The sequence below is a fragment of the Danio aesculapii genome, chromosome 14 (genome assembly GCF_903798145.1).
Source record: "Danio aesculapii chromosome 14, fDanAes4.1, whole genome shotgun sequence".
Classification (NCBI taxonomy): domain Eukaryota; kingdom Metazoa; phylum Chordata; class Actinopteri; order Cypriniformes; family Danionidae; genus Danio; species Danio aesculapii.
In genome coordinates, this window is record NC_079448.1 from 17265830 (window position 1) to 17292434 (window position 26605).

General features: G+C 36.7%; 1 protein-coding gene across 1 annotated transcript in view; it reads left to right on the forward strand.

Annotated features, from left to right (window-relative positions):
• The first annotated feature begins 7500 nt into the window (after window positions 1-7500).
• The window catches only part of nexmifb (neurite extension and migration factor b), a 133458-nt gene continuing 114353 nt past the window's right edge, over window positions 7501-26605 (forward strand). The window contains exon 1 of the mRNA XM_056472801.1: window positions 7501-7849. The gene's annotated coding sequence lies outside the window, so the exon portion shown is untranslated. The remainder of the gene's footprint in view (window positions 7850-26605) is intronic.

Genomic DNA, 26605 nt, shown 5'->3' on the forward strand with positions numbered 1-26605 from the left:
TTGGGTAACCTACCTACTGCGGTGGTTAATGCCATCACTCAGGCTAGAGCCCCCTCCACGAGGCGCGCCTACGCCCTGAAGTGGAGTCTATTCAGTGAATGGTGCGTCTCTCGCAGAGAAGACCCCCGAGATTGCCAGATCAGCATTGTGCTTTCTTTCCTCCAAGAGAAGCTGGAGAGCATGCTGTCACCCTCCACATTCAAGGTTTACGTGGCTGCCTTCTCCGCTCATCATGATGCGGTGGCTGGCAGCACCATGGGAAGGCATAACCTCATCATCCGGTTCCTCAGAGGCGCTAGGTGAATTAATCCACCACGCCCCCCTCTCATGCCCTCTTGGGATCTCACCCTCGTTCTCATGAGCCTGCGTACAGATCCCTTCGAACCACTCGACTCAGCTCTGAAGACACGTGCTTGGAATTCGGGTTGGCTTACTGTCACATTGTCCTGAGACCCCGCCTGGGATATGTGCCCAAGGTTCCTACCACACCGTTTAAAGACCAGGTAGTGAGCCTGCAAGCGCTGCCCCGGAGGAGGCAGACCCAGCCCTTTCATTACTTTGTCCAGTTCGCGCTTTGGGAGTTTATCTGGACCACACTCAGAGCTTTAGATCATCTGAGCAGCTCTTCGTCTGTTATGGTGGTCAGCAGCAGGGAAGTGCCGTATCAAAACAGAGGTTGGCCTACTGGATAGTGGATGCCATCTCCCTAGCTTACCAGAGCCAGGCCGAGCCGTGTCCCCCAGGAGTGCGTGTGCACTCCACTCAGAGCATTGCATCCTCTTGGGCGCATGCACGCGGAGCCTCTTTAACAGACATCTGTAGAGCTGCGGGCTGAGCGACACCTAATACATTTGCAAGGTTTTACAATCTGCAAGTGGAACCGGTTTCCACAAGGGTATTAGGTAACCCTTGGTGATTGAGGAAACAACTCGGTTAAGGTGTTGAAACATGCTTGCTGCGCCATTCTCCCTAACACGGAGATACATGCGCTTATTCACTCTGTCAGTTCCCTGCTTAGGTGAGCCCTGCAGATTCCTCCAAGGCCCCCAGCACTGACTCAGCGGAGGAGTCACTCGCTGGCCCATTATGTTGTAGTTCTGCCCTCTGGTCAGCCTGCGTTTTGGGTATAGGTGCCTGCTCTGCGTGATCCCGACTAGGCGATCCCATATGCTTATTCAGCCACGATGTAGTCTCCCCTTCACAGATGGACCCGTGTCTTCCCTCTCCGCTAACCATCTTATTATATGCGTACTCCCCCTTCTCAGGGCTAGTCCATATATTGTGCCATCATATCTCCCCATTTGGGCAGCAGGTGGCCTCTGCAGCATCCTCCCTATTGGGACTGTACGCTTTCCCAACATACTGTCGGATTCAATTCCTAGAAATTATCTAGACGCTTTGCTTTCTGAAAATATATCTAAATCTGTAAATTTTCTTTGAAGTGGGATAAGTAAGGGCCAGGGATCACGTTGGAAGACCGCGCCTCTCTATGATGCAGGAGCGCTCACGCTATGCCTGGCTATCCACTCATCGGAGGCAAAGGTAAAGTGCAGTCATTATGGCGTTTTACAGACATTTCCCCAAACGTGGATTAAATCCACTTATAGCATTGAAGTTCCCCATCCGAAGGGGAACATTTTGATTACTAAAGTAACCCTCGTTCTATGAGGAGGGGAACGGAAATGCTATATTGCATCGCCATAATGATTGTTCCTTAGCTGTAGGTATCAGTCTCTTCAGTTTAAAAAGTATTCTTGCTTTCCCTGTGCTTTTATGCTAAATTGATTGCAACAAGCATCAGGTGCGCAAGCTGACGCTGCCAATTCATTTGGCATTTCATTGGTCCCTTTACATACTCTTTCAGACGATTGGTTTTCTGAACGACATCCCTATACATGGATTAAATCCACTTAAAGCATTTCCATTCCCCTAGGGTTACTTTAGTAACCAGAGCGTTATGCTTGCTGACTAAAAAGCAGGAATTTGTAGAAAATCACTATCTGATTTAATTAAAACACATGAAACATTATTAATATGTCAGTCATTTAATCTTTTCTTTTTGTGCTTGGTTGATTTAATCAATTTACATACCCATCATTTCCTTTCTGTCCTTCTCGACAGAACAATACAATCATACTGTAAAAAAAACAATACAACTACACAGTAAACAAGAAACCTAAATAACCGAATTCAAAACGAAGGTCATAGCTCCTTTGAACACTTTTGTATTTTAGTGAATGTTGAGGTGAACAGGATTTGCTTGTCAATTTGTGCAGTTTGCTCATGGTTAATTATCAAGTAAATGAAAGAACAAAAATAAACAAAATGTCTAAATTAGCTGGGTTGATTCCTACTCATTTTTTAATTGTGCGTTCTGTACAAACTGTGATGAAGAACAGCTTCCTCTCCATTTCTTATAGAATATTTGGCAGCATGTCACCCGCAAATTTGAAGTCATTTAATTGTGGAAGCATTTGTACAGTATGTTGTGCTGGTTTATGATGGAAGGCCAAATGAACCTTACCATCCACAGATGTCCATGTCTATAGTGATGTGTGTGTGCTGCTTCCAAAGATCAGAGCTTAATGAGGACTATATTTCACTGTTTATTAGGATAATGTCTCTACGTAGGCTGGGAATCACACAATAGAAATGGAGGCAGCGGGAGAGCAACACAAAACTGCAGCTTTGAACACTCGCCTCAAATATGCTGCTTTGCTCAGTGGCACAGGCTGAATTTCAGCGTTCGTTTTTTTAATATGAGCTTTTTTTAAAATTAGAACATAAAATAATTACAATAATAACGTAATAATAATAATAATAATAAAATTAACCTTTAGAAATCTGATACACCGTAAAACCCAACAGTCAACTTTATCAAATGAAATGAGAGTAGTTAACTTAAAATTTACTGAAAGTTAATTCTACTTATTTGAAAAGAGTTTTGAACTCAGTGTTGAATGAGTTAATTAACTACCTCATTACTTCAATTTAAATGGGGTAAGTTCACAGTACTTATATAGATTTTTATTTATTTTTAACTCAAATGGTTTGAGTTGCTTTAACTTATTGGGTGTTACTGTGCTCAAATTGCTTCATTTACTCAAATGGATTAAATTCACAGTACTCATTAGGATTAATTTTTAAACTTAAATGGTTTGTTGCAATCGGTTTCCTCAAATGGTTTGCTTTATCTTAACTTTTTGGGTTTTACAGTGTAGTAGCCTTACTTCAGGTGTGTGTGTTTATAGTATATTTTAGATTAAAATGGCAAAAAATGAAAAATGGCCAAAAAATTTATGATTTTATTAAAGGAACACACACTTTTTCTCAAAACATCCCCATTTTACAACTCCTCTAGAGTTAACAGTTGACTATTACCAGTTTTAGAATCCATTCAGCCAATCTTCGGGTCTATGGGAGCAATTTTAGCTTTGCTTAGCATAGATCATTGAATTAGATTAGACCATTAGCTGCATTGTTTTGTCGTTTCGTTGTGTAGGGGAGAGCGGGGCACAAAAAACACTTTTTGGTTTTGGCCAAATAATGAACAAAGTAATGGGGTTAGACCAACCATATTTTTTTACACAAGCCTTTCCTACAAATGAGCACTGGTTGTATGATCGCCAGACCTGTGGTTTTCTGTGCAGTATTGTCAAAAATGCCAGGAGTAAAAATTTTATTTACCTGCGGGTTAGCTGTAAGACTTGCTTAAAAATAAAATAATACAATTTATTTTTTTCTATTAAAAAATCTTTTATATTAAATTTTTTTTTTATTTGAAAAGTTCTCAACATTACCCTGTTACAACTAACCCCGCTGTGTCGTGTTTTCCCCAAAACTAACCAGGAGTCACTGTGTATTTTACATCTTTCAAAATAGTTCCATCTTTTAGCCTAGACGACACTAATACCAACAATATAAGATTTTACTTATTAAATATATATATATATATTGACTACAATAAAAAATACTTCTATGATGCAAAATGGTTTCTCCTGTGTTTCTTATCCTCATTTCACCAAACTTTTTCAATAATTGGCAGGAAGACATGTGCCGATACTGTGGTGGCTTCATTCCATAGTTAATCCTGAGCAAATATCTTAAAACTCCATGTTACATTTTACCCCAAGAGACTTTGTGCCACGCGCTCCCCTACAAAGACTGACAGAACATGAACATTTTCTATTTATGAAATATACTCTCCAGAGTAATAATCAAGGAACTTTCCTGCCATTGTCATGACAAATCGGGTCCCCCTAGCAATCAGGTCTACTTAGGACCTGAAATGTTCCTTTTAGTTTACTAGAGTTTTCATTTATCCACAAATCCGGAGCACCCGGAGGAAACCCACGCAAACATGGGGAGAACATACAAACTTCACACAGAAATGCCAACTGACCCAGTGGGGGCTCGAACCAGCGACCTTCTTGCTGTAAGGCGATTGTGCTACCCACTGCATCACCGTGCTGCTTACTAGAGTTTTAATATGCATAATTTGAAGTGCCTGATAATAATTCCTGTGAAATCATGTTTTCATTTCTATCATTTATAAAGCGTTATAATGACCATTAATGCATTTTAGATGATGTGTTTCGTTAACCATGGCTGCAGTAGTTGCAATGATGGTGGTGCAAGTCTAGGGCTTGGTGCTGGGGACCTATTTCAGGTGCTTTGTAATATCATTGGCCTGCTGCAGCTATGGTATGGCAGCAAAGTTACTTGACTATTACGCCAGAATGAAACTATAGTCATATCTACCTAGAAAGTAGCAACTTTTCATTTTCTGTCATAAAATAAGTGCTCCTTTAGGAAAGAATTCACTAAATAGGGTATATGCACACAGACTTTTAATTTAGTCAGCCAGCCTCATCGCTTCCAGTGAACTGTCTTTCCATTATAAAATTGCCATGTTTAAGGTCTGATTTTTAAAAAAATCAATGATCTTCACTGCCTGGTTGATATATGATATAAAGTGGGTCTCAGACTGGACAAGAAGAACTGCATTAAAATCCATTTTCCCCTGCTATGTCTTTAAAATATTAGTTTATTTTACCCCAGTATTTTCAAGAGTTTTTGCGCTCACTTGCTGATCCTGACGACATTAGCGGTTATGTTATGTCTTTCATCTCGATTTACGCTTGAACAACTAAATAAATAATTAAGTTTATTTAACTGAATGTATTTTAATGACATTTACAACATCGATGCTGTAAAAGGAACCTTATGAAACTGAAAATAGTCACATTAAGCTTTAACCTGAGAAACAAATGAACAGATAAAAATATATTTATGAACAAAAAACTATTTCAAATAAAAATAAAATAAATACATTAAAAAACAATATTACTGTTTTTTTTTTTTTATCAGTTAAATAGCCTACAGCTGTGGTGTATAGAAGTCAGGCCCGCAGCCAGGTGGGTTTGGGGGTTCGGAAGACCCACCCCTCACTGACAAAGATCCAGCATTTGTCCCATATGCATGAGCTCACTTGTCCTATTTTGACTGCTATGCCATCATGGTGAAAAAAACTATTAAAAAGGGTTTAAGAACAAGCAGAATCTGTTGGCTGTCGCATTGTTGTTATTATGCTCCTCAGTTTTGGCCAATGGTAACAAATATTTCGTTTGTCACTGTATTGTTTTTAAATAGAGAAAACATTTTAACTTTTATTGTAAATCTTGGAGTTTTTTTCTTGGAGAAAAAAATTACCAATAAAAAGATGTGAAGCACCAAAAGCGGCCCATATTAAAATTGATTTGAATACTATTTTGGCTAAAATAGTCAAAAAGTGTGGTTATGATGACCACTCGACAAGCTAATTCAGAATAGTGCTTACCCAGATAGCATACAAATGTGTTTTTTTTAAACATATGTGGGCCACTTTTGGCAAATATTTGGCACAGTAAACTCTGGCTAATGCAGCCATTAGCCTATAGTGGCCCAGAGAAGATATGGAAAATGTGGTCCAGTTATCTTAAAACATATGTTGGCCACTTTTGGCAAATATTCAGCACAGTAAGCTATGGCTATTGTGGATTTGAGCCTATAGTGGCCCAGAGAAGGTATGGCAAATATGGCCCAGTTATCCTAAAACAAATGTGGGCCACTTTTGTCAAATATTTGGCACAGTTAGCTCTGGCTAATGTGGCTATAAGCCTAAAGCGGCCCAGAGAAGATATGGCAAATGTGGCCCAGTTATTTTAAAACATATGTGAACCACATAGACTAAAGTCACCATCATGGAGAAAAGTGTTTGCTTTACTTGGGCTCTTAGTCTTGAACCTCTTAATATAAATTTTCTTTTGGGCTGCTGTAACTTTTAAGAACTTTGCTCAAATAGTTTAATCATTACAGCAAACAAGCCAAGTTAAAAAAACAAACAATAAAATTATGTGAGGCACAACCTGTGATGAAATGATATAATTCACTGATGTTAACCAATGTTCAATCCATTATTAGAAGTAACTAACATGCTTGCACATAACATGCTTGCACATGCCACAGAGTTATGAAGGTTTATAAGCTAAACAAATTCTATGGTTCAACTTCTGCTCACAGAGACATCAATAATCAGCGTATAAACCTCAACAATGGTGACAATTAACAAAATGAGCAAAACTCACAAACATCACAAACAGGGTGCTAAAAGCGACAAAATCAACAACGTCGACATAAACAGCAGAATCAAAATCAAATAATGAAAACTATAGCATCAATAAGCTATATAATGTGTTCACACTGCAATGCATGCTGGAATTTTTGTACTTTGCCACACCCAGCAAATGTAAGTGTAGGCCAGATCTGGGCCAGAATAAAAGCTTTGGCTAATTTGTGGCCCAGATCTGACAAACAGAAGAGGACTGCCCTAGAACCATCATTCCATTCAGAATGTAGTCCAGATGAAAGTGTCTGATGTGGGCCGGATCTGGGCCAGAATAAAAGCAAACTGTGGCCCAGAATAGGGTCAGTTGAATTTTGGCTGATATGTGATATTGCTATGGCTTAATTGTGGCCCAGATCTGGCAAACAGGAGCAGACTGCCCAAGTGCCATCATTCCATGCGGTATGTGGGCCGGATCTAAGTGTCTGGTGTGGGCCGGATTTAAGCCACATGACTTTTGCTAGCTGGGTAAAATGAGGTGTATAACTGCAAAAAAGATCCACTTTTAAGAAAAAAACACAGGCCTGGAAGTTGACTTCTTAAATTAAATTTTTGAAAGTACTTTACCACAAAATTGTCTTAAAACATGTGTTATTACGAGTTATGTACATCAGACGATGAGTAATTTGCATAGTTTAGAAATATGACCTGATCAAGTTATTTCTGTGTATTCATTGTGATTGCGGTAACGCTCCATTTTAATAAAAGAAAAAAAGCAAACTTTTTGGCCTTTTCACCTGTAGCACCTCCCATTCACACACACGTCACGAGCCTGTGAGCACTGAGGGCGCGCGCACTCTCACGAGCCGGAGAGAGACGCGCGAGGGGAACAGCGAGCGCGCTTACGAGACTGCGCCCATCACACCGAGATCCAGCAGCCCGAACAATGGCAGCATCCAGCACCTGATTTACAGATGGAGACGTGCTGGAGCTGAAGAGCGCTGCTTTTTAACGACACGGTCCTGCTGTCATTGGAGATGGAGCGATAGAGGAAAGAGAATCAGCGGGCTGTTCTCCATCACTGACGGGAGGCGCGTCCACCTGCTCTCTGACTGGAGGCCCGGGATGCGCGAAAACATGCACAAGTGCCTCTGATAAAGGAAATTATTTCAACATTTAAGCTGGTATGTGGTGAAAACCTCTCGGCGTGAAGAAATAACCACTATTTGGCAGCTTCAAGTGTAGGTAAGTGATCCAACGTGTTTTTCTGCGTGAGATACGAATGAAAACGCAACACTTTATCAATAATAATGCATTTCATCACTGCTTTTAAATAGTGAACATTGATATTACGTGATGTGATTAGGAGGTATTCGTAGTGTGTGTAGTAATGCGACTTCTGGCTTCGTTAAACCCTGCTCACTTCTGACACTTGTCTCGAAACCAAGGTTTTTTTTTTTTGGCATGTGTCGTAAGACATACTGTAGTGAGCTCCCTACATTGACAGCATTTTGGAACATCATGATTTCAAGAGCAGCTTACATAAACAGATTTCTGAAGGGACATCATGGTGTCAAACAAATAGTCAGCAGCCTACATTTGCATTTAATTTCAACATTACTGTTTTTTACAGAGTTGTTTTACTTGGAAAAAAACTGTCGGCTCTCTTTGGGCATCATGGACTGCTTACAAGGGATGCCTGCATATAGATAGTTTATACATAGTTTAAAACATGAGTGTGCATAATAGTCGCAGAACTACATAAAAAGCATTTTAGACCATCTTTAAGAGGGATAGTTCACATACAAATTAAAATTTTAATATAATTTATCTTATACGTTTCATTTTACTTATACATTACATATCAATGAACATTTTGATTATTTTGAAGAAAGAGGAAAACCTAACCATCGACTTACATAGAAGGAAGAACAAATAATATAGAAGTCAATAGTTACAGGTTTTTGGCTTTCTTCAAAATATAATCTTTTGCGTTCAACAGAAGAAATTAACTCATAAAGGTTAAAGATGACAGTAAATGATGACAGAATTTTCATTTTTCTGTGATGTATCCCTTTGTGATCAAATATATGATGTAAAAGTGTAGATAAAAGGAAATTTGGTTTTACAGACACCATGTGCTGGATTCTTCTGCTAAAAAGATAAAAAAAAGAAGATTTATAAGATCAGTTTTAAAAAATAAATAATAAAGTATACACGTTAGGCATGGGACAATAACTGTTTTCAAGCTATATCAAGGTTTGGAAAAGTCAAAGTTTTAAAACCGCCAACATATTCTGTAATACCTTTACTAAGGTATGTGTAAGATTGTTTTATTTACTTTTTTTGTTTGTTTTTAGGATAATAGTATCTCCAGAAATGATTTCCAAAGATGCCATTTTAAATTGTAAAGAAATCTGGTTTTGAAACTAATGAAGACAGCAGAAGTCTATGATTAATTTTCATTATTTAGCCTGACATGTTTACTGCTTTAAAATATTTTAAATATTTCAAAGAATAAAATATATTATTTTCAAAGAGGAAAAAATTGTTTTTTACCCAGACATTTAAAAGGAAAATATTTTAGAGCAGTAGTCACAATACCGTGATACTGTAAAACCGTGATATTTAAGGTTATCATATCGTCAGAATCTTATACTGGCCCATGCCTTATACACGTGTATTATTATGTATAAAATAGTTCATTAACTAGCTGTGATTATTTAGTTACAGTAATAAAATTTACTTTTTTTTTTCTCAAATGTTTTAGAATTCAAGAACAAATTCATGCTTAATCAGTTGTTACTGACATTTTTTGGGGCACCTTGGCCTTAAAACCTTGCGACCACTCCTGACCTTCAGTGATTTTCCAGGTTCTGCTTGAGATGTCAATGCTCTGTAGATTTGTGTGGACTATAGAATGTGTTTAAGATACTGTACTATGTTATATAGGAGTATTGTGCAGGTTTGAGCACATAAAAACTGTTTGTAGTCTTATAAAATGCGAAAAAAAAACTACATTCCGATTGAATACATTGGCTGTTTTGAGGACCATGTCAGCCCAATCTGTGCCGCTCACTCACTGAGTCACAAGTCTATCAATGGGCTATTTTTTTTTTTCGTTTAGTTTTTTTTTCTGTCTAGTGTTTAGTCATAGCGTCTGCTGGTTTTCTTCCCTATGGTTGCCACAACAATGCACTCTATGATGATGGCTATAAGGAGGAAGGCTTTTTGAGGAAACCAGATGGCATCGTGAAGTATTTGAACCAGGGGAGAAGCACATTTTGCAAGAGAAATTATGTTTTCCCTGCTAAAATGTGTCCTTTTTTCATCACTTTATTCCAGACATTCCATTTCTGGTTCTGAATTTGGTTTTAATCTTTTAGCATTCCTTTCATTTCACTTCATTCCTTTTTTCCAGTTGTAATGTTTTTTCATGCATCTCTTCATAGAGCATTGCATTGAATCTTCAGTTGCATTGATTTGTGTTCGTCTGCGAGCATTGTCGCTGTTGTTGTGAGCCTATTGTTTTGTGCTTTTAATTGAAAGTCCTTGGCCTGAGGGATTTCTGAAAGCTTCTTTACAACTAAGCTACTGTGGTAGGAAAAATCCCTTATTAGCCACATTACAACAACAGTTTTGCTAAGTGATTATGTAGTGAGAACTTACAGTACCTTGATGAGTCATAGTAAACTGGGTATGTTTCAATTTGTAAGACCAAGGCTGATTAATTGGATGATTAATTGGCATTTTGAGATTTCCTGCATCAGTATTTATGCCTGATTAAGCAATTATTGTGCCAATAAACTACCAATAAGCTCCTCTATAATGCAGTTCATATTTATCCTCACACTCGTCTTGTTATTAGAATATTCATTGGCCTGCTATTAGAAAACTTAAAGATGTCATAGAATGAACATATGGCTATAGCTGAATAATAAAGAGTTTAGTATGGAAATGACATACTGTGAGCCTCACACACCTGTTTCTACATTCTCATGTAAATTCCTGTGTAAAATCCCAGTGAAAAACAAGCCAATCAGAACTAGACACAAACTCTGAAAAGGGGGATAATTAATATGCATGGCTTAGGCTGCATTTGATTGGCCACAATTTTTCTATTGAGAATACAACAGTGATTTTTTATCTACATCTTTTTTATGTTTATCTATACTTGCATTATACTTACTAGGTATGTATGTGGGACTTTTATTTTGAAAACAATATTGTATTTATAGTTTGGAGTAATGTAATCAGTGTCTCATCTCAGCATGGAGTGTCTCATCTCATCACAGCTTGTCATTAGATTGCAAAATTTGGGAAAGAGGCTTAAGGTGTCTTAAATTACACTGTAAAAAAACTGCTGGGTCAATTCCTTCATGTTGTCCCAACACAAATTGATTAAGTTAACCTAATTGTTTTTACAAATTTAAGTTGATTGAAGATAAAACAATTAGGTTGTCCCTCAAACGACTTGAGAATTGTGTTGATTCAGCTCATTTTAGATAAGTAGTTAGATAACAAACAGCAAAAATATTTTTGTGAGTGTATATTTTGTTAGTTTACTGTGTACATTCTGAAATTTGCCACATATGTTTGTAACGAGGCAACAAACACATGTTGACTATTGAATATAAGTGTTTAATGCACATTTATGCATCGTGTCATATCACTCAGCTCTTACTGTCATTTATCTGGAGTGAAAGGATGCCAGTAATCTTCAAAATCTCGTCTTTAAGCAGAAGATGATATTAATTCATGCCTCTGTTTTCATATACAGTATGTTAAAACCATAAAATACAACTCTAAATACATCTTTGTTGGCCCTTTTTGTTGATATAATCATAACTTATAGGGATTTTATTATTGTTACAAAGATTAGAGAAGCTGAATGTGATAACAGATGCACCCAGCGAGTCTTGATGATCCTGACAGATTTTTTAAAGCCAAAACACACAGAGAAACACTAGATTAATTTATTTGAACAAACTTTGAAATACTGTACGGATCATGTTTATGTGTTTCATTACAGCTTATTCAGGTAATCACTTTATTTTTAAAGCTTGTTTATTTTTTAAAGCTTGAGTAAACATCTATACTTAATGTATATGGACTTGATTTAATATAATCGTGCATCTGATAATATCTTTTCTTTGTGTGGATTATAGTTAAATTAGTAGGCAGTTTGAAAAACCCACTGGCATACATGCTGTTCATGATGTGTGAAATGTTGGAGGAAAATAATCAGGCGTGGTTTACCCACCTAAATATTGTGGTGTGTTTTTTTTTAGGTATTTATGAGTGGAACCTACCCAAGATAATGTATGTTGCTCCTTTGTGTGGATTACGATTAAAGTGTAGTGTTTGCTTTTAATTTAAATAAAAGTTTAGATGGTATTTTCTTCTTAGATAATCGCTGAATAATGCACATTAAAAAAGACAAGAGCAGCTGCTTTGCTTACTGCTGTAACCAAGGAAATGCTGTTACTCCTGCAGTTCTGTATGCTGCACCTGCTGGAAGAGAATGGATTTGTTTTAGTCAGTATATCTACTATTTTATGTTTGTGCCAGTATGTTTTATGTAGCATAATATAATAATAACATACTATTATTACATATCATGTTTTTTTCCACATTATATTTTGAAATCACCAACTACCCAAGATAATGTGTTGCTCCTTTGTGTGGATTATGATTATAGTGGAGTGTTTGCTTTTTATTTGAAATGACTACAGATTCACCATGCGGTGTAGCAAATAAACATGTTGCTCAAATACAATTTTTTCCCCTAGCTTCTAGTAAAAAAAAAAAACCTAATATAGCATATAGCTGAATATAGCTGATATACAGGGTGGGCCATTTATATGGATATACCTTAATAAACGTATTGGGAATTTCAACTGAGAAAAACAATGGTGTGCTTGGTTTTAATGTAATTTAACGTAAGCCCCCTCACATATACTAATGTGCCACAAACAGGACATTAATATCACCAACCATTCCCATTTTATGAAGGTGTCTCCATATAAATGGCCCACACTGTAGAATCAGCAAATTTACTTGTAAAAAATCAGATTCAGCTATGGAAAATCATATTTAGTGCATCACTAGCCATGTTTCCATCCACATATTTTTATGCACATTTTGGATATGCGCATAAAAAATTGGTTGATGAAAACGCTAAGATGCACATCAGTTTTGAAAATGCACATAAAAAAAACGGATGCGCATAACTGAGTAGGATAAAAAAAATTATAAAATAAATGCACATAAACTACGATGGAAACACTTTTACCGAACAAGTTCCATTATGTGCATTAAAAAAGTCATGTGATTTTGTTATAAAAAATCATGTGATGATAAAAAATTGGTGTGAATGGACAAACCAGCAGGTTGACCGCATTGTAAAACTGAAATGTTGTTTTGGTCATTCTAAAATGCAGTAACATTTTAGTATTAGTGTTATTATATTAATAATTACATCTAGAACTGTCAAGAGCGTCTATGCTCCTCATTTCATGCCTTCAAATGTCACTAAGCATTGCATGTCTGCATTGTCTTCTGAGGCACAGGTCATTTATTAAATGAAGAAAAGATTCATGCAGCTTCTTCTGTCACAGCAAATTCCATTGCTACTTTTGATAATTGGCGCCAGTTAATCAGGAAGTGACGATTTTGCTCACTTTGACTCATTGGATGGAAACGCTCGCACATCTTTTTTGTGATATTCTAGTTTTGTGCATCAATTTAATTCACATTTTTAGATGGAAACATTGATACTTATAATAATTTAACCTATTTTTCCCATAGCACAACTTAGGAGCAATCTTTAATTTCATTCCATTCACTTCTAGCTGAAATAAACTAGACATGGGCCGATGTGATAACCTTGGATAAAAATATCACGGTTTCAAGGGATTGTGATTACTGCTTTAAAATATATTCTTTTTAAATGTCTGAGTAAAAAACAAACACCTTTTAAAAAACATTTAAAATATTTTGGAGCAGTAAACATGTCAGGCTAAATAATTCAAATGAATCTTCTGCTGCCTTTATTAGGTTCCAAAACACAGATTTCTTTACAATTTAAAATGGCATCTTTGGAAATCTTTTCTGCTGTAGATACTGTTGTCCTAAAAAACAACAGAAAAACTAAAAAAAAAAAAAACATTACATTAATCATACCTTAGGAATAGTATAACAGAATAAAAATTAGCCAGTTTTAAAATCTTGACTTTTCCAAACCGCAGTGTACCGTGAAAACAGTTATCATCCCATGACTAAAATAAGCCTCTATACCCCTTCAGTTGAAAATATTGTCATTTAATAAAGAATCTACTTAATTTGTTAAAACTTTTTTTGACAACTGAAGTATGATTATTTTGCATGTGTATATTTCAGAGTACATCATGCTGTGTGTGTGTGTATGTGTGTGTGTAAATTTCAAGCATTGACACAACCCAGCAGGCACACTACATCATAAGACATTAATATTAGGTTAGATTTAGGTTGTAACTTCAGGAGACCAAAATTCAATGTCTAGCCAGTGTCTAAGGTCAACGTTATTTTGATATCAAATGACGTTTAAAATGTAAAAAAAAATTTAAATGTCTTAAATTTTAAAAACTAAATCTAAAAAGTCTTAAATTCAGTGAAATATGCCGTTGTAGGTCTTAAATATACTTTTAAACAGGTCTTAATTTTCGCTAATTGTCTGTGTAAAGCTATCTGCTTGTTAAGTCGTGACATATGAAATACTGTTTCTGGTCCAAGCCGCTACTCATTTGAATTAAGAAAATATTCATTTATGACCACTTTTTAGTCATATCAGTCATTAAAGTAAATTTCATATAAAATCATGGTGTACGCATCAGTCTCTGGACTTACTGCATCACAGACACCAATATTTTAACAATTTATAAAAAATGTATCACTTTCTGACCATCTAATATAAGGCATGGATATATATCGTGATTTTTGAAAGTATTACTTCGCTTTGTTAATGTTTAAAATTGCCATTTGTTGAGTCTCCCCATACAGTTTGATAGAGTGCCTGGACCTGGAAGCTGCTTCACGTGACGTCAGACTTAACAAGCAGTCAGTACAACCAACAAATCCATCTAAAAACGTTTAACAAAATTAACATTTATTAACTATTTAGCAATATAGTTTAATTGTCTTCCTTACATCCTTAAAATAACATTAGTTTTAAAGTTCTCCATGTATTTATGCATAAATTTATGTTGTGTATTTATGTTATAACTATATAAAACAAAATTTTAATTTTAATGGGGCAAGTAAATAAAATCCACTGGTTATTACAAAAACAATTTTTAACCTTTTGCCCTGTGAAAGTCTAAAATTTCATTCATAATGGTCTTTGAAAGTTCTTTAAATTTGGTGTGATGAAACCTGCTGAAACATCTTTAACATCTTAAACCGTCATATTGATGTCAAATACTGACATTTATTTGATTAATGTTGAACATTACGTTGATATTTGGTTGATGTTAGGTTGGACGTTGGACATTGATGTCAGCCTGACGTTGGGTTCTGACATCAACCAAATTTTTTTTTCCAAACAAAATGCAACGTCCCTACGGCATTAGGGTACAATGTCATTGTGTGGTCTTGTTGACGTCCTTTGCCTGCTGGGAAGTTGCAGAGCACTAGAGCAGAGCACATTAATCTTCATGAAAATTCCAAACATGGTCAAAAACGAGCTTTTAATTCGAGGGGTAAATTCGGTGGTCAGTGCACATTAACTCAATGCACTTAAAATAGGTGCATTATTAATTTTTATGATATACCATTTGCATTTTCCAGTTCATACTGGAATCACTATACATACCTTTAAGTTCATTCATTCATTCATTCATTCATTCATTCATTTTTCTTAGGCTTAGTCCCTGATTTATCATGGGCTGCCACCGTGGAATGAACCACCAATTATTTCGGTATATGTTTTATGCAGTGGATGCCCTTCCAGCTACAACCCAGTACTGGGATATATATATATATATATATATATATATATATATATATATATATATATATATATATATATATATATATATATATATATATATATATATATATATACCTGTATGTGACAGGTCAAATCCTACTTCTCTTTCAGTACATGTCATCTTCAACAGCTGTGTTTTCCAATGTAAATATCACATTGCAGCATGTCTTTCTTCTGAACCGTGGATAAGCTAAGTGAGGTAGACTGCCGCGGTGAGTCTGTGCTGTAATTAAACAGCGAGGTGAGGTCCATGGGAGATTGTTCAGTTTTTGATTGCTTTTCTTGGCCGGAGGGGGAGACAGCTCAGGCTACTCCTGGGGGACAGAGCCAGTGCACAGGCCTCTGTTATTTCATGCTTGTACTGACTCCCTGAGATCCCCTCATACTGATAGCTCAAGGCACCCTGTCTCCTCACCTGGGGCAAAAGTTCAGCTCCCCTGTGAATTAAATCACGGACATATTAATAATATTTAATCTTTGGCCTTTTGCAATATATTCATTTTGATTGGACATTGTCCTATAATTGACCATGGTTTGCAACTGTCAGGGTTTTTATTTTTAATAACACATTATAAACCTTTAAACACAGATATAATGTGAGATTAGAGGTTGTAAATTGATGCTGTGCCTGGGTTCTTCTGTTGAAACCATCATTACTTCAGCTTATTTGTATTTGTATAAAATAATTTTTACATTTTGGGGAGAGGGCAACACGGTCTTAGGTACAGTATTGATGATCCTCTTGCATCAATACCTATGACGGTATTGATGCAAGAGGATTCTTTGACTATGATTACAAAGTAAGGAATATTTTGATTTAGAAGTAGCATCTAATGAGATCCTTGCAGGTCCTGTCATCCTCTGAAATCTTCAGAAGATACATTCTGTTTACTATAGAATGAATATCATGAGGTAGAAACATGTAATACAAATGTAACTTCTGTTCTTAACGTTTCATGACCTGGTGAACTCTAACAGCTAATTCTGGACTAACTAGTTTGTTTATTGAAGATGACGGACAACCAGCCAACAGAGCTTTGCGATGGTCCAGTCTTGAGGTCATGAATTGCGTTAGCTTTTCGACATCAGAAATAGACAACATATTTCATATCTTGGCAGTGTTACTAAGGTGGAAGAAATATGATTTTGATTGCTGTCTAATAAAACACTCAACTCTTCGAAGCAACAGTACATCCACCTAGATTTAAATTATGTTCCATTCTTCTACAGGTTTTCAGTCCTCTGAATTTAAAAGAAGGAAATCACACACTTTTATGTCTGTAACGTGTTATTTTATCATTTCACCTGGTTGTTTACAGTTGAAGTCAGAATTATTAGCCCCCCTGTTTATTTTTTTCCCCAATTTCTGTTTAACAGAGAGAAGATTCAACACATTTCTAAACATAATATTTTGAATAACTCACTTCTAAAAACTGATTCATTTTATCTTTTTTATCTTTGGCATTTTATCATGGCATTTTATCTTTGCCATGATGACATAAATAATATTTGACTAGATATTTTTCAAGACACTTCTATACAGCTTAAAGTGACATTTAAAAGGATAACTAGGTTGATTAGGTTAATTAGGCAGGGAAGGGTAATTAGGCAAGTTATTGTATAATGATGGTTTGTTCTGTAGACTATTGAAAAATATAGCTTAAAGGGGCTAATAATTTTGACCTTAAATTGTTTAAAAAATTCAAAACTGCTTTTATTCTAGCCGAAATAAAACAAATAAGACTTTCTCCAGAAGAAAAAATATTATCAGACATACTGAAAATTTCCTTGCTCTGTTAAACATCATTTGGGAAATATTTAAAAAGAAAAAAAATTCAAAAATTCAAAAAATTCTAATAATTCTGACTTCAACTGTATATAGCTGAGTATCATCTACTAGGGATGCTCCGATCAGGATTTATGCAGCTGATGTTGATTTCCGATTCCTTGTCATGGTGAGCAGCTGATACCGAGTACTGTTTCTGATGCTTGAAGCTTTATATAACTTTGCTTTTGCATGAAGCGCATTTTCCCATCAAATATGATAAAGTGGAGATCTCTCCTTAACTAAAGATGCTGAATATATCGGGCGGTTAATTCCGCAGTGGCAACCCCTAATTAATAAAGGGACTAAGCTGAAAAGAAAATGAATAAATGAATGAAGATCCCTTAAACATGTCTCTTAAAACTATTAAGTGTAATGGTTGAAGCAGCTTTACACAGGGTGTTCGCGGGGTCTTAAAAAGTCTTAAAATGTCTTAAATCTCAAAATCCAAATTTTAGGCCTGAAAAAGTCTTAAATTTACAGAAATATTGTGTTGTAGGTCTTAAAGCTTTTTCAAACTTAAATCTTATTTAAATCTTAATCTTAAATCTAAATCTTAAATCTTATTCATCTTAATTTTGCCTATGTATTGCTACCCAATCAGGCCAAAACCCATACAATCATCAACAATCCATCTCAATAAAACTCTAATCTTTTTATTTAAAAAGGTAATTTTTAACTGTATTTAATCCTTGTGTGGTGTTCGTATTTTTGTTACTCAGCCAGTGTTTATGGGTCTGGTGGACCCGCTAGAGTTTTAGCTTTCCAAATTAACACTATCAAACAATTTTATGTTAAATTACTCAACAAATGTTTACTTCATCCCAATTACAAGCCATATGAACAGCAAACATGGTTAATTTTTCCCCTTTACCTTTGTTAGATCATATTGATGGATTAATGTGCTTCTCGTGTTTTTATTTATTTTTTATTAATGTTATGAAAAAAATAAAACCCACAGATTTGTTTTTTCGTATTGTTCCCACCATGGTCTTGGACATTATCATCGGAAGCTCCTGTCTCTTCCACAATCAATTGCAGGGCCCTCGCAGCAGATAATCTTTTGGCCATCTTGATCAGTTGTGATAAGGAACCACACTGGCAAAGTCTTATTTATAATATTATGCCCCTAATTCGCAGATGGGACAGGGTGTGAGAAAATCAAGCTTGGTTCCTGCAAGAGAGAGGGTAAAATGTGCAGGAAGAGCAGACAGTGTTGATAGTTGAATTTTCAACAATAGTGCAACTTTGTGCGGGAGCAGGAGGGGGAGAGGAAGAAAACAGCGGCACCAGAAAGGAGGACGACAGAGTGTAGGAACACTGGACCTACACTTTCAAGACTTTTATTAGACCTGGGTCCAGTGAACCCGAACACCTTGTGTGTAATGTAAATGTGTGGGGGGAGGTACAGTATGCGGTCATTGAAAATTTGTTCGGATTTATGTTCTTCACAGAAAACAAGCCAAAGCCAATGAATTTCAGGTTGAAAAAATAATTCAATGTTTAATTTTTAGTTTGAAAAAAACTGAACACAGGTCTCACAGACCCGAACACCATACGAGGGTTAACATAATGGTTTAATTATTTTCCTTACAATAACATTTGTTTAAAATTTATCCATGTGTTTACTGCTGAAGACACTGACATGGACAGACTGTTGTGCATAGATTTAGTTTATTATAGTTTCTAAAACTTTTGTTAATTTTTTATGTTTAGAAAAAAGTCTATGGATACAAGTAAAGCTTGCTTGTTTTTACACAATATTTAAAATATTTTGCTAAGAAATAAAACCTAAAATATTAATGTATTATTGTATTATTAATTGTATTAAGTTCTAATAATGTATATAGGGCAAATAAAAATCTTTTCCATCTGGGCCATTTTAAAATTCCTTAGCCTTTAACCCTTTATGAGTCTAAAATTTCATTCGTAATGGTCGTAAAAATGTTTGGAAAGGTTTAAATTTAACTCAGTGAAACCTGCAGAAACCCTGTTTACAGAAAATTATAGATAAAACAGATAATACATTCTTTTTGCAAACGTTTTAAATGATGAAAGAAGAATTCAACATGTCTCAATGAAGAAAAAGTGCACACCTATAAATTATATAAATATAATAAAAAATATAAATAATAAAAATATAAATATTACTTCTTATTTCCTAAAAGAAAATAGGCGCATAAACTACTGTTTATTAAACATTTATTGAAAAGGTATAATATTAAATATATTAAAGTAAAAAAAAAGTTTTCATGTTTTTTATTTCCCTATTGAGCCAGGTTTTAGAGAACAAAAAAAAAAAAAACACTGAACTTTCAGTTCTTATATGTAAAAAGGCCTAAATACAAGTGTATTTGCAAGGCCATTCAAGTATTTAGCTTATCTCCAACTATTGATAGCAGCATTGGGAGCACAGAGATCTGCCGATTAGTGCACGTGCCACTTGCGCTGTATGTAAACATGAGATCATGAGATCGGCCAGAGTGACGAGCAGGGGTCGCCACAGCGGATTGAACCACCAACTTATCCAGCATATGTTTTACTCCACACAGAAATGCCAACTGACCCAGCCAGGGCTCGAACCAGTGACCTTCTTTCTGTGAGGCGATTGCGCTATTATGACGCCCAAATGCCATCATATAAAGCAGGGGTCACCAATCTCGGTCCTGGAGGGCCGGTATCCCTCCAGGATTTAGCTCCAACTTGCCTCAAAACACTTGCCTGGGTGTTTGAAGCATACCTAGTAAGACCTTGATTAGCTTAGTAAGTGTTTGATTAGAGTTGGAGGTAAAATCTGCAGGACACTGACCCTCCAGGAATAAGTGTGGTGACCCCTGATATAAAGCAAAAACAAGAGGGGGCTTAAAACAAATCCCTGTGTCACTATTTTAATACAGAATAATAATAATAATTATTAATAATAATAATTCGTTTTTCAATTACTTTCCCTAATGGGTGTGGAGTCACATGACCCTGCTCTGTTTAAGCCTTTAAGGCTTATCTATACTTCTGTGGCAACTTTGTAGCCACATCTGATCAAGAAGGACGATGGCCCCATTCTTGAGCCTCACTTTGCACTACACTGATGATGATTGGAAGCTTCACCAGATATGCCTTGAGATGGCATATTGTACATTACATTAAAATTATTATTTACATTAAAATATTTGTTTACAGAAGATGCAAGAAATGCACTTAAAATATTATTTACAGGATATACAAAAGTTATTTTATTTAGAAAATATACTGCTTATTTTCTACTTTTGATATAAAAAACATTGAAACTACTTTTATTTTGTTTCCAAAAGTGCAAGTTATTTATTCACTTTTTTAATAAGAAAGAGTGACTGTTCGTTTTTAGGCAATGTGTATTTTAATTTCAGCTGATCAATGATGTTGTTCAATAAATAATCATAGATAATAGTTTCCTTCAATTATTATAAAATCAAGTTACACACCCTTCATTCAAAAATTTCTCACTTGTAATATGTGAGCATATTAATGTCAGGCAGTCCCTGGAATCGACCAGTTCCCTCTGTTCACTCTGCCACTGTCGGTTCTGAAACTCACACCCTGAGCATTCACCCGATCCATCTCCAGCATTTCTCCTGTTCCAGCGTCTCTGTGTTTCCATTGCTCTACGTCTCTCTGCACTGCTCTCCTGGATTCCCTCTATGTGTGTGGTGTGTCTGCAACGGATTTCCTTATTCATGCTACGAACTCTCAGCCCACTCAATTAAGATTATTGAATTACTTTTGTTAAATAAAACTGTGTTAATTTTCTTACCTCGTGTTCAGTCCTCGGTGTGTCATGACAATTTAATGTACAAAATTTGTCAGTGAACTATGAGGGCAAAAAAATAAAAATAAATAAATAATCAGTCATTAATTGTAATCAAGTCAAAATGTTCAATTAATCGAGATTTTGATTTTAGGTCAAATCACTCAGCCTTAGAGAAGGGTCTGGCTGCAGAGTTGCACTTGAACCTTCAGGCTTGCACTCTCAGGCACCCACGCTTCCTATGCAAGTGACATCATTTACAATTGACACCTGCACTCTCCTGTCACGTTACTTGCAATTGACACAAATAAACCGAAAGTAAGTTTCCAGTTCGTTTGTGTTGCTAGTGATGACGTTGTCAAATAATTCTAAGTACTTGTATTCTAGCTAAGTCATATACCATGACAGATCCCACCCCCCGAAAAGCGGTTTGTGTATTTATAAATGATTATAATGCTTTAAAAGTCACCTATGGTGAAAAATCTACTTTTCAAGCTATTTGCACAGACGTGTGCAGGTATAGTGGATAGACCGTCATGTTGGGGTGATATAAACACACCCAGTCCTTTTTTTTTTTCAATTTACCAACATAAAGACGGTAGACCAATTTGAGCGGTTTTGAAGTCGACCGCAACTTGACGTAAGAGTGCAGTCCCCCTGCTCACCAATATTGATTGACAGGCATTACCATATCCTCAGTTTGTTGTGTCACCCCCCGGGTTCCCCGGTTATTATTCATTTTCAGCGTGTGAGTCAAAGCGATGTCACCAAAGAAACACCCTTGCTCTATTTTTAGATATAAGGTTCATTGGGGTCAACACAAGATCAACATTCACCACATGATTGATCTCATCGGCGCCATTGTTTGTAACTTTAGGTGGGTTTGCAAACATGTGTACTTTTTTATTGCGTCTAACTTCAGCCGTTTGCATTTCCCGCAGTCACAGAAGCAAGCTCCCTGTCATCTTAACTAGGTGCAGCTGGAAAGTGCAAGCGCGTTGCCTCACGTGCGCGTCCCTCCAATGGAAACAGTGAACTTGCCTTAAGCAGGTCACACACCAGAAGCGCTGCTTGGCGACGCGCAGCGCCATGCATTTTAGGTTTTTATCAGGGTACACACACCGGCGCCGCAAGTTGGCAACTGTCCACGGCGCCCAGCCACAACTCAGGACACTGTTCATATTTCTGCCACGCCACAGAACGCTATCTGAATGGTTTCATTTTTTAATAACATGCGAATGTGCGCGTCTGGTGTGCCGTGTCGTGGCTCTGAGCGGCGTATCTGGTGTATGACGCCCTTTAGTTATAGCCTCAGTCAAAGTTAATTCAGTGTGCGTGGTTATTAGTCTCGGTGTACAAGCTCCGAACTTTAAACTAGGACTGCAACTAACAATTATTTTAATAATCGATTAATCTGTCGATTATTTTTTCGATTAATCAATGAATCGGATAAAAAAAAAACATTAATTTCCAAACGTTTTAAAAAAGCTGTAATAATAATAATAATAATAATAATAATAATAATAATAAATAAAATAAAATAAAAAACTAAGTAGTTTTTCCTGTTTTCAATTCAAATATCTAAATATTTTTAAATCAAGGTACATACTAGACACATGAAATAGCAAAAGAAATTATGTCCTGTTTTCTGAAAAAAAAACCACCTTAAAATTAAGTGATTGTTTGCTTAAAACAAGTTAAATTATTAGTGAATTGGGTAAGTAAAATAATCTTAGTGATATATAATCTCAAACAAAAATTTTACCATTTCACATAAATGTATAAGTGATCGTGATCTATAACATGAGATGGCACCAAATCTCAGTTTGATTTTCTCAGTTGCCGCTCTAAAGGTAAATGAGCTAACGTTAACTTGTCATGCTTGTCAAGCTGGATAATGAGTAAAATATCAGCAGCAGGGACTTTACGGTCCTTACTTCAAAACATAACAAAAGTAGGACCCTGCTGTTGAACTCCCTTCTTCCTCATCCCTGACCCTGTCTATGAGGCACCGAACTCTGTATCAGTGTGTGAGAGAGACCGTGTTCACTCTGAACTAAAGTGTTTTTTAATAATCAAACGTCCCCGTGTCGCGTGACAAAACGAATGGTTTATGAAAATCGTTGCCAACGCTTTTAGTAATTAATTTTTATCGATTTAATCGATTCGTTGTTGCAGCCCTACTTTAAACTAGCACACAGTTGGCAGTAAAACTATACAAAGACTAGGGCTGGGTACCTTGTTGCTTAGGGAATGGACGCACGCACGCAATGCACGAAGTTTGAGTTCAGGTAGGTCTCGAGAACTCCCTGCTTGTCGCCGTGTGAGAAGTGTAAACTAAGATTGTCTTAGATGATAATTTGGAATAGTCGATTGGCTATGGTGTATGTTTTTGGACAGTGGGAGGAAACCGGGGAACCCGGGGGAAACCCACGCGAACACGGGAGAACATGCAAACTCTGCACAGAAACGCCAACCGGCCCAGTAGGAGGTTGGACCAGCGGCGTTCTTGCTGTGAAGCAACAGTGCCAGCCACTGGGCCGCCGTGCCGCCCTATCGTAAAAAAAGGGGGGGGGGTGGAAAGGGGGGAACTTCATGACGAAGAAAACTGGAATGAAAAGCTCTAGTTATTTATAATGCGTCCATAATCATCTAATCGGACAGATTACGGAGCGAATGAGGTGCCAGCCATGTTAGTCATAAGCACGTGATCCTCTCGAAATTAGTTTATAAATAAACCACACTTCAGTGCAGCTTCAAAAGACTCTATGATCCCAACCCAGTTTTATAGGTCCTCCAAGAATAATGTTGAGATTGACTCGATAAGGGACCATTTCGACTTGCTTAACGGAAAGAAAGCAGCACAGATGATATGTAACATTAATGCAGAGCTGTTGTAAGGCAAGTATTCGTTCGTTACTATCTGTTTACGTAACTATAGCAAATGCGGCGCCCGTTGCCGTATGTTGCCAGAAACTACAGTGAAACATTTAGAAAAAAGGCACTTAGGTGAGGGTGACAGATAAGAAGTTTGTTGCAACTATCTTAATAAAACCCCTTACCTCAGGGATTTTCCCCCCTCAGGGAATTATTTTTCCCCTTTAGTTATATTACTGAGGGACTTTCATTCAAGCGGGCACAGGTGGCGATTGTAAATGACGTCACTTGCAGAGGAAGCGCGGTTGCCTGAGCGTGCAAGACTGAGAGTGCAAGCCTGAAAGTGCAAGTGCAAATCTGCAGCCAGACTCTATTGCAGCCCTAGGGTATACCAGTCTTGTAGTGTTTTTTTTTTTTTTTTTATGATGCTCAGGATACTACAACTGCCCCTATGATGTCCTCTGCTTGGCTAAAGTGCACGTCTTTGTTTCCCTCACATTTAAAGTGATATTAAAGTAGTGTGCACATTGAATAAGCCGTGACTGGTTTAACTCTACTGTACACATCTCTGTCTGATGTGATAATTTTGTGTGAAAGCGAACATCAAAATAAGCAGAGCTGTTGGGCTGGAGTAGCTCTTGATGGAACTGTGTTTTTTTTTTCATTGTGAATGGTGTGGTGGTTTTACGCTACATGCAAATTGCTGGGCTGTAGTGTGGTCAAGAGCTTTTGATGAAATCGTATTCCAACCATGTGCGACTCTGAGGGTTGTCAACAGTGTGGTGATTCACAGAGATGACTGCAGGTGCAATGCGATGGCTGATTTCATCAAAACAATAGGCAAAAATCACAAAGGGAATGGTCTTCTCTTGAAATATGATTGTAATTGCATTTTTGTAGAGATAGAAAACTGCTGTGCAATTAAAAAAGAAAGCAATACCAACTGATGTGTAGCTAGGTATCCAAATCTGTCTTGTGTTGCACTGTTATAAATGTTTCTAACACTGCCAGAGCATGTTATTGAAGTTAAAAAGAGTCACCATAATACAAAAATCCTGTCATTATTTACTCACCCTTGAGTTTTTTTTTTTTGTCCTGTTGAACATAAAAGAATATATTTTGATGAAGGTACAGTAGGAAACGTGTAATCATTGACATCCAAATTAGTAAAAGCAAATATGTAAGTTCAATTTAATTCACCTTCATTTCTATAGCGTTTTTACAATGTAGATTGTGTCAAAGTAGCTTCACATAGAAGATCATAGTGAATTGAAACAGTCCAGTTTTCAGTGTTTAAGTTCAGTTCAGTTTATCTCAGTTCAGTGTGGTTTAATATTCACTGCTGAGAGTCCAAACACTGAAGAGCAAATTTATCGTTGCGCAGCTCCAATAGATCCCGAACCATGCAAGCCAGCGGCGAGGAAAAAAACTTCACCAATTGGCGAAAGTGAAGAATTAAAAAACCTCGAGAGAAACCAGGCTCAGTTGGGCACGAACATTTCTCCTATGGCCAAACGTCTTGTGCAGAGCTGCAGTCTAGGCGCTAGAGAAGCTGGACGTCAGCAAGACTCGGCTGTCCCCGGAGTGTCACAGGAATCAGTCTCATGCTCTCCACTCCTCCATGACCACGACAGCAGCTGCTCAAGAAACGGTCTGGGCCAGGATTATGGAAAGCTCGGGATCATCTCGTCGCTGGTCTTGGATCGAATCAGTGGTGCTGCATAGTCTCTGAAGGCCTCGTGATGAGTATTCCCAGGTGGAAATACAGAATAAAGAGAATAATTAGTGTAGCTGCTGTTCATAGTGTATATAAACAAAATGCGTAAGGCACATTCATGTATCATACCGCTTAGTGATGCATTAAGTGTATGCTTTAATAAAAAAAGCGGTCTTTAATCTAGTTTTGAACTGCGAGAGTTGGTCTGAGCCTCGGACATTATCAGGAAGGCAATTTCAGAGTTTAGGCTCGACCCCCTTTACTCGACTTTGCTGTTTGAGGTACTACAATTATTATCAATTTACAACATTATTCTAAAGTATCTAAACAGTATTAGTAGTTGTATTATTATCAATTCAGTCAAGCTGTGTGTTTGTGTGTATTAGAGATGCGCAGATCAACTGAAATGTCACCCAAATCTGCGACTTCATACCAATAATCCACCCGCCATCCGCCCGCACATATAACTTTATCTGATATATCCGCACCCTAACATCACTTTAATAATGAAATTGTTTTGTTTTAAGCATGATTATAGGTAGAGGTGTGAACCTACACTGGTCTCACAGTTCAGTTCAGTTCTGATTATCTTGCCATCGATTCGGTTCAATTCGATATCTCGGGGCATCACGGTGCATTGACGATGCTTTCCATACACAGTTTTATATTTTCTTCACAGCACAACAATTCTTATATTAAAAATAATATTTATATACTATTTGTAATACAATTTTGTCCTTTAATACAAACAGTCAGATATAAAAACTGTACCT